The sequence below is a fragment of the Mus caroli genome, unplaced genomic scaffold, assembly GCF_978045245.1.
Source record: "Mus caroli unplaced genomic scaffold, Mus_caroli_1 scaffold_4, whole genome shotgun sequence".
Lineage (NCBI taxonomy): Eukaryota > Metazoa > Chordata > Mammalia > Rodentia > Muridae > Mus > Mus caroli.
In genome coordinates, this window is record NW_028227259.1 from 6,829,433 (window position 1) to 6,845,023 (window position 15,591).

Consider the following 15,591-nt stretch of genomic DNA (forward strand, 5'->3'; position numbering starts at 1 on the left):
AAGCTCCCCTTGGAGTCAGTGGACATCCAAAGTCACTCCTTAAATATCCCGCAAAACAAAATTCATCTGAGTTTGCCTCCTATAGAATCCCCAGCTTTTCTGGAATACACCAGGCACTCAAGGGACAGGAGACTTTTGAGGACCTAAGTATATACAGAGTATATGAAAAGAGCTATGATGGAGTAAGGAAAGGATTTTATGGGATTAGAGGTACCTAATGTATATTTTTGGATGCGTCATAAATTTTGAGGATCCTTTGGGGAATATAACTATCACTCAGTTTACTCCTTCTAGTAACAGATGGCAGTAGTTTTCTGTTGGTGTGATAAAGCGTGGATTTAAAAAAGTTGGTTAACTTGGGGGAGGAAGCATTTATTTCAGAGTACATGGTAGTCTCTCAAGGAGGCAAGCAAGGGCAGTAGGGGCTCAGGGCATGAGTTTGGAGGTAGGAACTGAAGCAGAGGCCATGGAGGAACACTGAATACTAGTTAGCTCTCCAGGGCTTGCTCAGTCTGCTTTTGTATCCATCCTAGGTCCATGTGCCATAAATAGATCACACTCCCCACACTGGGTTAGGTCCTCCTCCTGCATAAACTACTAAACACAAATATTAATTCATGCCTGCATTCCAAACTGAGGTTCTCCCTTCCAAGTTTGTATCACTTGAAACAAACACAACAGCACAGAGCCTTCAGAACAGGAAAATTTTGGTTGCTTCTGAAAAGGAGTACTCAGAAGCATTTTTTGTTGTTGAGTTTATAAGCATTAGAAGTCAATATAAGAATTCTGAAACTTGACAATAGAACTATCTATCTTGCTTAAAATTTTCTAAGACTCAAACTCAAAAAATAAAATGTTTATTAATAATAAAGATTTTACTTAAAGAAACTCACTAGTTATCAATGAAAACTTGACCCGAGGAATGAAACTGGAAAATTAGCGTTACAACTTAGTGAACAGAACTACTAATGCAGTTAGTTGTTTTACATGTATGTATGTATGTATGTATGTATGTATGTATTTTTGCCTGAGCTGACAATTATAAAAAGCAAAATTGAAATAAACTGATTTCTCAAATATTAAATAAGATTTCTTTAATTGAAAGCATGTTATTTTTTACTAATCAAATTGACTTAACACTATCTATCCTGCTTAAGGATACTTGAAGGATCTAGAAACCAGATCAGAAGATCTGAGGGAGGGAAGGAGAACGACCTAAGTCTTAGTTAAAATTCTTTCATCTATGTGCCTAGGCTGAGTGTCTTCCACATTGTCCAACCCATACAAATCATTTATTGCTCTGTTTTGGGTAATAAAACATTTAAACTTTAAGGCCCAGTATTCATTAGGAAGGTCTTGGAGATGTTCTAAATAGTATTTTAGTTCAAACCTAGTCAAATTAAAAATTAAAACTATTGGAAGTATTCAGCTTTTATTAAATACAACTAAGGCAAAATGATACAAATCCATTTGGAGACATGAAGGTTAAAAAAGCCTACATATTTTCTAACTTTCTAGATTTTTTTATATTCCCAAATAATTGTTTGTTGTATGATACTTTAAGAGTAACAGTCTTTTTTCAATTTGCAGTGTTTTTTTGCCCCTGGAAGTTGTTTATTGACATTTTGCCTTAGTCTCAAAAAATTACTACTATTGGACCCATGAGAAGGGTAGTAGATAGGGGCCTGCCATCACACCTGACAACGAGACTCTGATCTCTAAGACCTACATGGTAGGAAAGGATTTTCATGGGGAGTCCTCCGACTTCCACAACCATGACATAGCCTGTGATCCATCCACCCCTAGTACTCACATAAATAAACGTAACAAAATACTTTAAGTGAATACTGATAATCAACGTTTTAGTGACATTGTATCTTTATACAGTAGTTAATAGCATCATCCTTTAGACCATGAAAAACTCTCCTCAGTGGCTATCGTTCCACTCCTATACACATATACTCAAAGGTAAAGGATGACATTCATCTTACACTTAGAAATTTTCCTGTTCTATTTAATAGTCAAGTGACAGATTGTGTCACTCCTCCCATGCATTTAAAAACAATTCCAACAATCCACTACATCTCTTATCATCTAGTACCAAACAAAAACCAATTTGTAAGGAAATTATTCTCAATTAACTGAATTACTTAAATTCTCCTTAAGGTTTTTTGGGATTATTTTGAGCCCTGCAATAACTTCAGTCTGCAGGGTCAGGATCCTAACAGAATCCAGCTGAGTCTGTGTCTAGAGCCAATGTTTCTACTAATGGCCAGAATCCAAATATACCAATTAGTACGTTCTTTTTCTTCCTTTCTACCTGAATTTTTTTAAGCATAACATGTTGATCATAGAAATCTATGCTAATAGGCAATAGTTAATAGTATGTAATATATAGTGCATAAATTTTTGATAGGTTTCAAATCTCACTTGAAATTATTTTCAGTGATAAAGCAAATGATATTCATTTTTACTCTCAGGAATATAAAATAAGTGACAAGTTTTTATTGTATAATTCGTAACAGCTACTCAATCCTGTAAAAAATTACAAATACCACCTTAATTAATATTTACAGATGGCTCCATAAACAAAGTTTGCAAAAACAAAACAACTCCCCCCCACAACTAATTATATATGTATTTATAAAAACTTCAGGAATAGAGCTGTCACTTCTGAAAAGCACATTAAATACTAAAATCCAACGAATGCAGAAGTTGAAGGAGAAGAAAAAAACGTTGACAACAGGCTACTTGAATTTTCTTCCTCCCAAATATCTAAAACATCACATATTCCACTGTTTTCAGTGTAGCTGGTAAAACCCAAAAATTCTGATTTCTCCTCACTTGTCTGAAAAAGGTCCAAAAGAGACTGTACTGGTGACCCACAAGTTCTGTCTTCATGTGCAGGAAGATACTCAGTTCTCTTTTTATCCAATTCAGCACCCAGTTCAGCCTTTGCTGTCTTTTGGCCTAATAGCATTCTCACTTTCCGCTGGATCTTACCGCAAGGCAAATTCTCCATGTTCCCAGCGTCACACTCATGAGGCTCCTGGGGACTACAGGGTGGAGTTCTCCCCTTCATTGTTAGCTGCTCTTTTGATGTATTTAATGCCACCAGGTCAGAAGCATGACCTATCACAACATGAAAGCCCTTTTCTTGCAGATCTTTTGCTGAAAGCTGTGTAATGTCTGCAGTTAACTGTGGTTGGGGTAGATTACTTTCTGTACTGAGATGAGAAACTTGTCCACAGAACTGCGACACGCCTGGAGCGGCGTCTACTCTCTGTTCTCCATCATTTCTACCTACAGTCACTTGGTGTTCCAGTGTGCTGTCATGCAGAGGTAGCTGTGAACACTCCTGCTCTGGGTCGGGCTCACTGGCATTGAACACACTCACTGGTTTCCGGTCACATCCTTTCAATCCAGCTGAAGAATAGGTTGTAGGCTCTGAAGCAAACCCAGGCTTTTCTTCAGGTTTCCGGGTTTCTTCATACTGAGAGTTCTGCTTGATAGTTGCCCACTGCTTTCTCCCACGTCCTTCTGGAAATTGGGCTCCAAGAGTGGCTTCTCCTTCGGTGCAGTGTTTTTCAGGACATTTGCAGAAACAGAAGAAAGGGACCCAACACTGTATCTTATTCTTTATAAAGAAAAAAAAAAAACGCAAGAATTTAGAAATGAATAAAACTATGTATGAGTTATTTACGAAACTGACTTAGGATAACCCTAACACAGAAATCGTAATATTTACTTTAGATGTTTTTAAAGTAAAACACAGCAATCACCTAAACTGAACTAGGGTACCACCTCCCCATTCATTCGGCTCCCTCCTTGAGATAAACAATACCCTTTGAACTAATTATGAAAAAAACAAAACAGCATGAATTGTATAAACCAAAGAAAGATGACAGTATCTGTATCTGACCCTGATTTTGTTGTTATCTTTAAAAAATACTAGTGCTTTAATGTTTGTTTGGTTTCAGAAAGTACTTGTTTGAAACTAAAAGCAGAAACATATTTTCCATTTAAACTATTTCATATCAAAGTGAACTAGATCTTTGCACATGTAAAGGCGACAAAGTAACCCTTTAATTTCAAACATATTTTTGACCTAAACGTCTGCCTCACGTAGAATCTTAGAATCTCTTGAACAATCCTAATTATGCAAACACATGACACGTTATCAGGTCCCCAATTACACTTTGCATTATACATCACAAGAAACAGTGAGCCCTCTACAATCCACCTGTCTCTCCAACCAGAGCAGTTCCCTTTACTTATATATAGTGTTTAAGCAATGCCAAAGATTCCCTCTTTGTGCCTCATTGGTGAGGCCTTAGGTATGATCCCGAAAAAGCAAAGTAAAACCAAAATAGGGACTAGAGTTCCTTCTAACAAATTTCGAGTTCAAAAATGTCACAGTAGTCCAACTGGAGACTGACAAGAAGTAAAAAAGCTGTACTGATAAAATGATTAGGGAATAACTAGATAAAAAATTGTTCAGGTCCTTCCTGAAACTTTCAAAACATTTTAAGTCCTCACAGGAGTCGCACATGGCCACATCAGTGGTCAGCCATAATGTCCACCAAGAGTCCTACAGAGATCCAGGGTCTAAACGCAGAGCACCCCCTACTTGCTTTTCAGAGTTGTGCTTCATTATCACACCTCTAATCGTTATGCCTTAAGACTAGGACAAAAACAGATGACCAATTATCAACCCTACTGTATACCCATATAAAAGCATTCCTAATCAACATTTTTAGACTGAGTACATTGAAAACCACATGGTTCGACACCAGAGGTTGACAATGCTGCCTGCTACAATGCTGCCTGCTACTATATCTTTACTTTCTTAAGTAATGTTCCACTGAAAAATAGCCATGCTCAGTGTTCAGTAACACAGCTGACTGGAAGTCACTGAGCTCTTCAAATTTACAAAACCTAAAACATCGACTCTATAACTGACCTTAACAGAAAAAATTGTGAGCTCCCTTTCAAAACCATGTTAGAGGGAGACTAAGTACCTTTAGTGGCAGGAAAAAGAAGGGAAGAAGGTATTCGTTCTAAAAAATATTTACATCATTAGAAAAAAATCTGTACTCTTTCTAAGAGCAGACAAACATTATATTAAATCTGAGTGCCATAAAATAGCTTAACAGTATCTTTGGCAAATTACCTTTTCTTTTTAGGTGTGTCTCTTCCATATTCCACAAAATCGAAAACTAACTGAGATACAATATCATCAACAACTTGATACTGGTTACTCTGTGCAAAGTTCCTGTGTTTCTCACTCAGAAGGTGCTAAAACAAAACCACAACAAAAGCATCTTAAAATTACATTCAATAATTATATGAATTAAACCAAAAAATCAAATACCAAACCCAAATAACATCTCTCTCTCTCGCTCACACACACACACACACGTGTGTGTATATGAATTATATATATATATATATATATATATATATATATATATAAACAATTTTTTAAAAAGAACCCTTGTATTTGAGAGACAGCAAGAGGCAATAATTAGGGTGGGTGGGGAAGAGGGAAATGATGTATTTATATTTCAATTTAAAAACTGTTTTTAAAGGATCTCAAGACAGATAAAGTTAAGAACTACCTTCAATATATTCAGTAATATATTAATACTTTATAAAACATACTTCAACTACTATTGTATATAATTCCCAAAGTAGGGCTTACAGAACTAAATGAAATCCTTTACCTTAATATACAAAAATTTAAGACATACAAGAGTCTAGAAGAGTTTTAAAACAAATTAAAGGGCTAGAAAGCTGGCTCAGTTGTTATAGGCACGCAACGCTCTTCCAAGACTTGAAGGTGGTTCCTAGTACCCAAATCTGGTAGCACACAATCACTTGTAACTCCAGTTTCGGGTAATTTGATGGCTTCTTCTAGACTCCACTCGTATGCCATACACTCACACACACACACATGTAAAAAGTAAAAACTAAACTTTAAAAACCAAGACCTTTGATAAATGCTACAGAATATATACATTACAAAAAGACTCACAACTGAAGAAAACACCCAAGTACGAACAAACAAGTTACCTCATTACCTACTGATTGCAACAGAGGAAAGGGGAGTGTTTTTTCTTTTCTTTTGGTTTTTCCAGACAGGGTGTCTCTGTATACCTCTGACTGCCTTGAAACTCACTCTAAGGACCAGGCAGGCCTAGAACTCAGAAATCTGCCTTCCTCTGCCTGCCAAGAGCTGGGATTAAAGGCATGCTCCCCAACAGCCCAGCAGGGAATGTTTTTCAATCTCAGAGTGATAAAAAGGAAAGTAAACTGGGCATGGTAGGGCATCTTTAATCCTAGTACTGAGGAAGCAGTGGTAGGTAGGTTTCTCTGAATTTGGTTTAAATAGTAAGACCCTGTGCCAAATGAAAAAAACCAAATTTATAGTTTGGAATTTACAGGAAACAACCTTCCTTCTGAAAGGGTGAGATCTCCAGGCTAATTGTCTTGTCAATAAATTCAGGATATCCTATATAGAGCCTAGAGCTGGGTATGGTGGCACGCGCACACTCACTCACACACACACACACACACACACACACACACACACACACACACACAAAACCTTTAATCCCAGCGCACTGGGGAGGTAGAGGCAGGGGCAGGTATATCTGTTTGAGGCCAGCCTGATCTACAGAGTGAGTTCCACTGAAGCCAGAGCTGCAGAGGGAAACCCTCAGAAAAACAAACAAAACATCTCAAATAAGTTTCACATTTTTAAAGATCAGATTGAATTCATTTATATTCTGGGAAGAAAAAAAATTATGAAGTGAAACATATACTTTTTCTCTAAATTCACTTAGTTGTTTTTATTACTTAGTATTATTGATCTGTATGTCTCAGAGGTCTGTGCCTTCTCTAATAGCAAGTCAAGCACTCTCATTTACCTTTACTTTTGGGTCTCACATGTGCCAAGCCTAGGCCTTAGCACTGAGCTACACCCCTAATGTCATTCTCATCATTCGCTACCACTGTACGGCACATTCCACTTATTTTGAACATTCTCCATGCTACAATACAACTAGACAAGGATAGCTTTATATATCCTGTTTATAACTCAGGCCTGTCACCTTTTGGCTTTTCTTGTTCTCTTTTCTGTATGCTATACTTTAGCTACAGTACTGTATGTCTGCTTTACCTACACTACTTAAAAATATTTGTGTACGTGTGTGTAGACTGAAGACAACCTTGTCTACCATTCCTTCTATAGGTGCTGGACACCTGGATGTTCAGTCCAGTAAAGCAGGCCAGCAGACCAGCAGGCCAGGAATGAGCCTGTTTGCTCCAGCATACCATCATGTCCACACTTCTTGACGTGGGTTCTGGAGATCAATCTTAGTTCCTTTGTAAGCAGGTCACTAACTGAGCCATCTCCTAAGCCCTCAAAAATATTTCCTATCTCAGTCTCTTTGCATGGATAGAAATGAATTATTGTGAAACCCAAGGTAATAAAACAATAGTTGGTTTTTTAAGATAAGATCTCATTATGTAGTCCAAATTGCTCTCAAACCCAAGACCCTCCCAGAGTGTTGGAGTGACCTACCGAACTCTGCTTTAGTTTAAATTAAAAGACAAACAAAAACTTTCAAAGTCATGATCTTAAATTTCTTCTCAAATCAACTTTCACAAATTTACTTTCTTTGTGACAATCAGTGGACAACTTTCCTATCATTCTTATATTTCTGAACACATTAGGAGCTCAAAGATAAAGAAAAGCAAACATTCTATACTACTCTGACCTCACAATGGCATGTAAATTTCAGAACCAATCAATAACTTTAATTTCAAAACAATTAGAAGGAAAAGGAAAAAAATTTGAAATACTTCAGCTTCTGATTCAATGCAATTTAAAACTAACTGTACGTCCTTCTTTATTACATCAGTAAAACAAATCAAAACCCCTGGTAAATATTAATCCATCTCAAATGATAAATATTTGAGCTTATGCACTCTGATATTCATCCTGCCTGAGCTTGCGGAGGTTGAAAGTAGAGAGGCTGTAAGTTGTGCACCACTACGTCTGTCTACCTACTATTTAAAAGCTAAGAAATTAAAAAAGTAACTGCTATGGTTAATAAGCACTTGCTATGCACCAAACTCTAAGGATACAGACAAGACTACCAGTGATTTTAATAAGCTTTCAAACTCCAACAGGCCTTCCCCATCTTTAAAAACTTCTTTTATTTGATATGCTCTTGCAAGACTTTTCTTTTTTAATTGCTCAGACCAAAATATAGGAACTTCTCATTTATCTACCATCTCTTAATCCAAAAATCATATGAATCCCTCCAGTCTCATTTTTAGAGTATTCCAACAACCTGACCATGCCCCAAGAACTCCTATTCCTGCTTAGTCTAGGCCATCATCCTCTACTCTGGGTCTATCTACCCTTGCCGATTTCGCTTGGTATCAAGATGCCTGGTTACCTAACTTTTCTGTAGTTCTACTTAAACATCAGTCAAGTATTTCTTTGCCAAGTCTAAACACATGATAGCAAACCTCCATTCCTGTTTTGTTTCTCCTTGCACTGATCTAATACTGTCTACATATATTTTGTTATATTTTTATATTGTAGTTATATACTAAGCACTCAAATATTTCTTAAATGAATAAAAATTATTTTCTCAATGTCGATTTCCCTCCTTGGATTCTTACAATTTCAAGTGTTTCAGATTCAAGATGCAGGAGTGCTGATGTACATGCCTAGAAAGTGCAGAGCTGTGTTCTATCCCCACCATAAAACAAACCAGAGATGTTTCTACTCTAGAATATATTTGTGACTATCATGTTGCAAACTATACTCGGCATAGTAAAATGGGACTTAAAAATAAAAACAGTATTTAGATGTTTAGAAACACCAATCCCAAATGGAAAATCACATTTACAGTTTCGAGATCTTCGTATTTCTGGAAGTAACATTCACAATATCCTTTTTTTCTCTTTTCCTTCAACTGGAGTTGAACTGGGGTTCCACATTTATCGCCATCCGTATTAATTCTAGTGATAGAAATACATGGTAACAAAATTAACTGCTAATGAATAATTTTAAAACGTATTGCCTTAAACTAACATATGCACAATCTGTCACTTTTGAACAGCAAATACTTTTAACTGAATTTCAAGAAATGTAAAACAAAATGTAATAAATATTCTGAAGAACATTTCAAATGGTCAAGAGAAACGGGTTTTAGTATCTGAACCCCACTCACACCTAAAATGTCCAAATAATGTACTTTTATTCACACTAAATCTAGCATAGAAGCATTAAAATATTTACAGGGAAAACAAGCACACATACTACCACCATGGCACAAAATACACTACCCCAAATGCTTATGAAGGAAAAAAAAAAAACAATCATAGTGAAAGTCTAAATTAAATAGCATTCTTTCTAAGAATCAAGTTTCCCACCAACCTGAGCTTGGGCTGAGCTTGTTTCTGGACGCTGGATGACTTCTCTATATCAAACGGACTGCAGGGCTTCTGAAGAAAGTAGCTTATACACGGCATACTGGGGAGCTGAAGGTAAAATGGCCTGTAGCACCTAAATGAATAAAGACAAATACATGTGAGCTTCTCTAGGATGAAAGAAAGGTTTCAAAGCCTTATATCTAAGTTCTGTAAATCACCTCAAATCTGAAATAAACAAGAAAGACTTGGTAGGGGTAACCTTCCTTTCAAAGAACCAATTTGTAGGCCTATTCTTTTAACACCTAAAAAATTGAAACTAATATTTCATACAATATTCTGATCACTTCCCACTTTCTCACCTCCTCCCAGATCCTCCCGAAAACACCTACCATCGAAACTAATTAAAACCGTAGAGTTTAGTCACATTAATCATTAAGTTTTGGAATTACTATCCCAGCTTCTAGAGCAGTGGGTCTCAACCTTCCTCATGCTGGAACCCTTTAATACAGTTCAGCTGTGGTGATCTCCAGCCAAAAAATTACTTTTGTTGAGACTTCATAACTGTAATTTTTCAACTGTTATGGATTGTATTGTAACTAGTGTTTTCTAGTGGTCTTAGGAACCTCTGTGAAAGAGTTGTCCAGTCCCCTAGAAGTTGTCCCCCTCAGGTTGAGCACTGCTCTAGATACCATTTGAAACTGGACAGTGCAGTCACATTAAACATTAACTTGTGAAAGCACTACCCCATCTCATGGTGCTTACCTTGCAAAAGTAAAAACCCTAGGACCCTCTATTTCCCTACAGGTCTTTGCAACCAGCAGTGACCGAATCTGAATATTCTGAATGCTTTATGTACATTGAATAATGCAGTATTTTCCTTCATACTTCATTTTGGATGAAGTCCTGAAAGCTCCACCATGTTGAAGCATGTCTGAATTCCATTCTTTTCAAAACATTTCCAAGTACTATCTATAATTTCTCCCACAATTACAGGGGTGAATTTTTAGTAATTGTTCAAACTCATGATATTGAATGCAGCCAGAGTGATTATTTAAAATACTAAAAAAATGAGATAATTTTATGATAAGTCTAAAGCAGATACTCTGAATTCAAATCTACAATAGAATGAAACTAAATTCAGTCCCTGAACACAAGGGAATTACTGCTCTCTGCACATCACAGTCAGGAAAATAAGTCTCATGAGGTTTTCTCTATAGTTCTAACACAGTTTCCAACACACTGGATTCTGACACTAACGGTTCACATCTTCAACCTTTAAAAAAGGCTTCTTGAGTCTCCCTGCTTATGAAGAGAAAATACCATTAGACAGGTGCAAATCAGTAAAGACTATGGTGGGTAAACCATCTAGAAATCCTTTAAAACTCAAGAGAGTTGAAAGGTGTAGGCCTCAGGTAAAATATCTTCCACTATCATTCCCCTGTATCTGTCACGCCAAGGATGTGTTTTGGATTTTGTAAGACAGAATCCCTCTACTAAGGCCCAGGCTCCTTGGCCTCTGCAGCGTCCGGATTGTATACCGGATTGCATTCATACCAACCATCCAAGATTCTTGAGCTGAATGGCACAGATATGTTCACACTGTAAAGCTATCCCAAAGCATTCCTCATGTTCATCCCGCCCAGTAAATGGACTTGAAGAATTGTTTCTTCTGGGACTATAATGAGTTTTAAAAAATGTTTTTGAAAATATTAATTTCGGGGATGGAGATAGAGCTCAGAAATGGAGATCACAGAATGATATTATAGAAGATCAAGGTCAGTTCCTAGCACCTATGTCAGGTCTAACAACTGATGTAACTTCAGCTCCAAGGGACTCAACGTCCTCTTCTAGCTTGTTGGAGCATCTGCACTAATGTACACCTAACCCCTCCCACACACAGAAGAAGACATCTTTACAAAATTATTAACATGGGGAAGGGTAGCTTAAGTGTCATCAGACTGTAGCTGAGGTCCATGTTCTAAAAATTACTAAGAAATCCTTGAATAAATCACGGAAATAACTAGTTACTTTACCTCAGCAAATCTTTCTAAGTATATAAATATCTGGGCATCTTGGAGTTAAAACCTAGGACACCATGTACCTGTGGCCAAGAGCCCAAGCTGTACACTTCAGACTTAATCTTTTTCTGCTCTCTAAAAGAAAACTAAACAATGTATCAGGAATACTTACTTCTTGTCTTTTGTATTCCAGGACCAGCTTTTTTCCCCTTTAAAAAGGAAAACAAATACAGTGAAAATACTGGGTTTAAAAATACAGAAAAAAACTGCACAGTCATCTTCAAGAGAAAAAAAATGTACAAGAAAAATAGTTTATCAGAGTGGCTACTGTACAGGGTGAAAATCTTGCTTCTTAAAATCAATTCAATCAAAAAACTGAATGGCGCTCAAGAATGAAAGATACTGATCATCTCTACAGAATTCAGTCCTAACTTTACATTCTTTGTTGGAGAGTAGTGGCAGTGGCACTGATCATTGAGCCTTCAACATTGGTTAGCAAGGACAAGGTACAGTTAACAGTGAAGACCTATGTGAACTGCATTCCTTCGGGGGAATCATGTCACCGATCATAATGAAGCTCTGGACGGCACTCAGTAAGAACTAGATAGGTATAGGAAAGTTTTAAAGAGGAAGCAGACCTTAGTGTCGAGCATGTCACACTTAGGACCTTTGGTATGAAGCTGTCAGGGTGAATGGCTCAAACATTAACCTCACCTCATCTGTTTTACTAGGGAAATAACAAAAGAGGCTCCAGTGGTTTTCCTTTCCTTCCAGTTGTCCTGTGTGTGCAGTCTGGGCAGTAGTGTAGGTCGTATGTGACATCCCCACTTATGTACTAGGGTAGCTCGGAAAGAGATCCCTGAGCAGAGGATTTAAGGAGCAAGCTGGAGATGGGCATCCCTAATTCCCTGTATAAATCTACACGTGGGCCAACTGTATGTGCTACTATTGTAGTAGATAGGACATTGGCAATTTCTTGTGTGAACTCAACACTGCTCATGCTATGAATAAATCCAAAGCGAAGTGCAACTGAGACTTATATCACTGTCTAAATCTCAGACAAATGCACATAGTATGTGTACAAGACAACCCCAATACTGCATGCAAGTCTTAAAAAACTGCAGGTATCTATGAAATTAAGACAGAATTTACAGTCTGAATAAAAACTGGACGGCTAGATCTGTTAACAAAACAGTAATGCCAGGTACAGTGGTGCATTCCTTTAATCTCAGCACTTAGGAGGCAGAAGCAAGTAGATCTCTAAGAGTTTGAGGCTAGCCTGGTCTACATAGTGAGTTCCAGGACACCTAGAGCTACCTTGGCGAGACCCTGTTTCAAAAACTAAAACAGATCCCAAGTTCAAATCCCAGCAACCACATGGTGACTAACAACCATCTGTAATGAGATCTGATACCCTCTTCTGGTGTGTCTGAAGACAGCTTCAGTGTACTTATAAATAAATAAATAAATAAATAAATAAATAAATAAATAAATAAATCTTATAAAAAGAAAGACAAAAACAGAAAAACAGTAACAGCAAAAACAAAATCAGTATTGTCTAACTATTCTAATAGATAAGGAATCTACACAACATTGACAATTTCTTGTGTGTAGCCAAAATTATCTGGTACACAAAAGACTGTAGAACTGAAAAGGAGTATGGCACTCATAAAACAAAATTTACTGGGTGGAGTCAATACCAGAATGCAAATACAAAGTGAGGAGCTAGTTCTTTCAAAGATAATGAGCAATGACCACTTCCAACTGGAAGAGGGAAAACAAAACAGGAAAACCTAAAAGAACACAACCTCAGATACAAAGCCCTGGTGTTGCTAAAGCTGTGGAAAGTATAAGCTGCTTATTTTACTACATAAAATCACCAAATTTCCAAACTACTTTGTCTCCATCTCTTTTTATGTACCAGAGTACAGACCTTTCTTTTCTTTGTATCTAAGTCGTTTAAGGATTGTATGTAGTAAAAGCAAACCACCGAAAAATGGTCTGAGGACTAAGAGAAAACAGGGATAAGCAGAGATGAATAATAGAGCTCAAGGAAGGAATGGACAACAGCAGGAAAACCATCCAACACAGCTGGCTTTAAAAGGTATCAAAAGGATCTGCAAACTGCTTCTCAGTTTCATACCTTGTCAGTTAAAAGTGAGTTAGAAATATAGGAGTAGAGATCTGCAAAACAGTGAGAAGATGGAGTGTACGGACTGAATAGTAGTTAGGCAGGGGTGTAAGAGACAAAGAGTGACTCAAAGATGAAGCCAGAAGAGACTGTACACTCGGCGACAAGAGAATAATAGGACAACCACAGCAAACATCTCTGCATTTTCTTATGTTTTTCTATAGAATAAACAGTATCTCTTAAAATACAGCAGCAACAAAAAGGGATGAAAAAAACCTATGCCATTACCCCAGAAACAATTTTTAATTCATGAATATAAGCTTCAAGTCAAATGACACACAATTCAGAAATCCATAAGAGTCTCAAAGTATTTTTTTTACTTATTGCAGAATTACTTATATTAAAAACAAAAACACTCGAAAAACAAAACAAAACAAAAAACCAAACCAAAAAAAAAAAAAAACCACACAAACAAATAAAAAAACAAAAAACAAAGTAGCACTTTTAAGAAGAGTTTTAAAAAAGAGCCACGTACCGCATCCCTCCCAGAAGCACTGGATTTCTTGAGTGCACTCAGTGCTTTCTTCTTCTGTTCAATGTAGTATCGAATGTCTTTATTGAAATGAGAACTGAAGGTTAGCAATTTTACCTTTGGAGTTAAACTGCGATGTTAAGTGGCAGTAACTGTATGTTAAAGTTTACCATGGGAGATACCCCCTACTACCAAAATTCTTATTATGTAACTAAAGGACAGACAGGCACGTACTACAAATGCTATCAAAAGGTCATCTTACCATCAATATGAAGAATCTTTACTCCCCATGATAAGGCATTTGATAATATACTATTAGCAGGAATAAAATCCTGTGAAACAAAAACAAAACCAAGTTTGTCTAAGAATTACTTTTAAAACTTTTTAAGCCTTAAATTTTATTTAAATCTTAACGCCATTGAAGAGATTATGCATAAATGTCCCTAATGAATTACAATAGAAATGAGGACCTTGTTTTGTATTTTGGCATTCTTAAATCGTTTCCAATTAATATATTCCTATGTTTTGTTTGAGACAAAGTCTCACTTAGTAGCCCTGGCTGGCCTGGAAGCCAGAAATCCACCTGCCTCTCAAGTGCTGGGAATAAAGGTATGCCCACTCTGCCTGACCTAAGAATTAATGTATACCCTAACAATTAAATGTATATCTTAAGGTAACCTTCGAGTTTTCAGTAATGTTTAGGATGTCCACAAGATGGGGATGTTCCTCCGGGAAAAAGTAGCTTCTATTTCTGATAGAATGAGACAAGCTATAACTTGAGCTTTTTTCCACTAGAAATGAAAGAGTTATCTCCAGAATATCTTCAACTTTCAGTTACAAATTTCGCATGTGGTGTGTCCATGCCTGTGTGATGCAGAGGCCTCCGGTCAATGCCAAATGTCTTTCTTTAATCATACTCCACTTTCAATTGTTTTAGAGACGGTAGGTCACTTGCTGAACCAGGAAGTCACTGATTCAGCTAGGCTGACTGGCCAATTAGCTTCAGGGACCCAAGTGTCCCACCCTATCCCTCTCCAAAAATGTCAATGCTAAGATCAGAGGCACCTCTTGCTATGCCTGGCCTTTTACTTTTTATGTGGCTTCTAGACATCCAAATTTAAGTTCTACTGCTTTCATGACAGGCATTTTGCCAACTTTACTACCGATCCAAGTTGAGTATTTATTACATTCACTTATTCTACTTGTATGCTTGTCTGTGTGTATGTGTGTCGGTACACACTTACCACAGTGCACACTTGGAGATCAGAAGACAATTTTCAAGAGTCAGTTCTTTTCTTTCATCATTTAGGTCCTTGGTATCAAACTAAGGTCAATAGTTTTGGCAGCAAGCAGCTTTACCCACTGAGTCATCTAGCCAGCCCACAGTTCAATTTTGAATAAAATACAGCTGTACCTATATTATATATGGTAGTATATATCTATAATGCCAGCAC

The 15,591-nt window shown here is 37.0% G+C and overlaps 1 pseudogene across 1 annotated transcript in view; it reads right to left on the bottom strand.

The window, feature by feature from the left end:
- Positions 1–2,324: 2,324 nt before the first annotated feature.
- LOC147004907 (protein DBF4 homolog A-like) overlaps positions 2,325–15,591 on the bottom strand; it is a 386,595-nt pseudogene continuing 373,328 nt past the window's right edge. Inside the window, exons 9-14 of the transcript XR_015046882.1 lie at positions 14,400–14,469; positions 11,647–11,683; positions 9,461–9,589; positions 8,931–9,042; positions 5,174–5,298; positions 2,325–3,637 (exon numbers count right to left, since the gene is read on the bottom strand). The product of XR_015046882.1 is annotated as a protein DBF4 homolog A-like (transcript). The remainder of the gene's footprint in view (positions 3,638–5,173; positions 5,299–8,930; positions 9,043–9,460; positions 9,590–11,646; positions 11,684–14,399; positions 14,470–15,591) is intronic.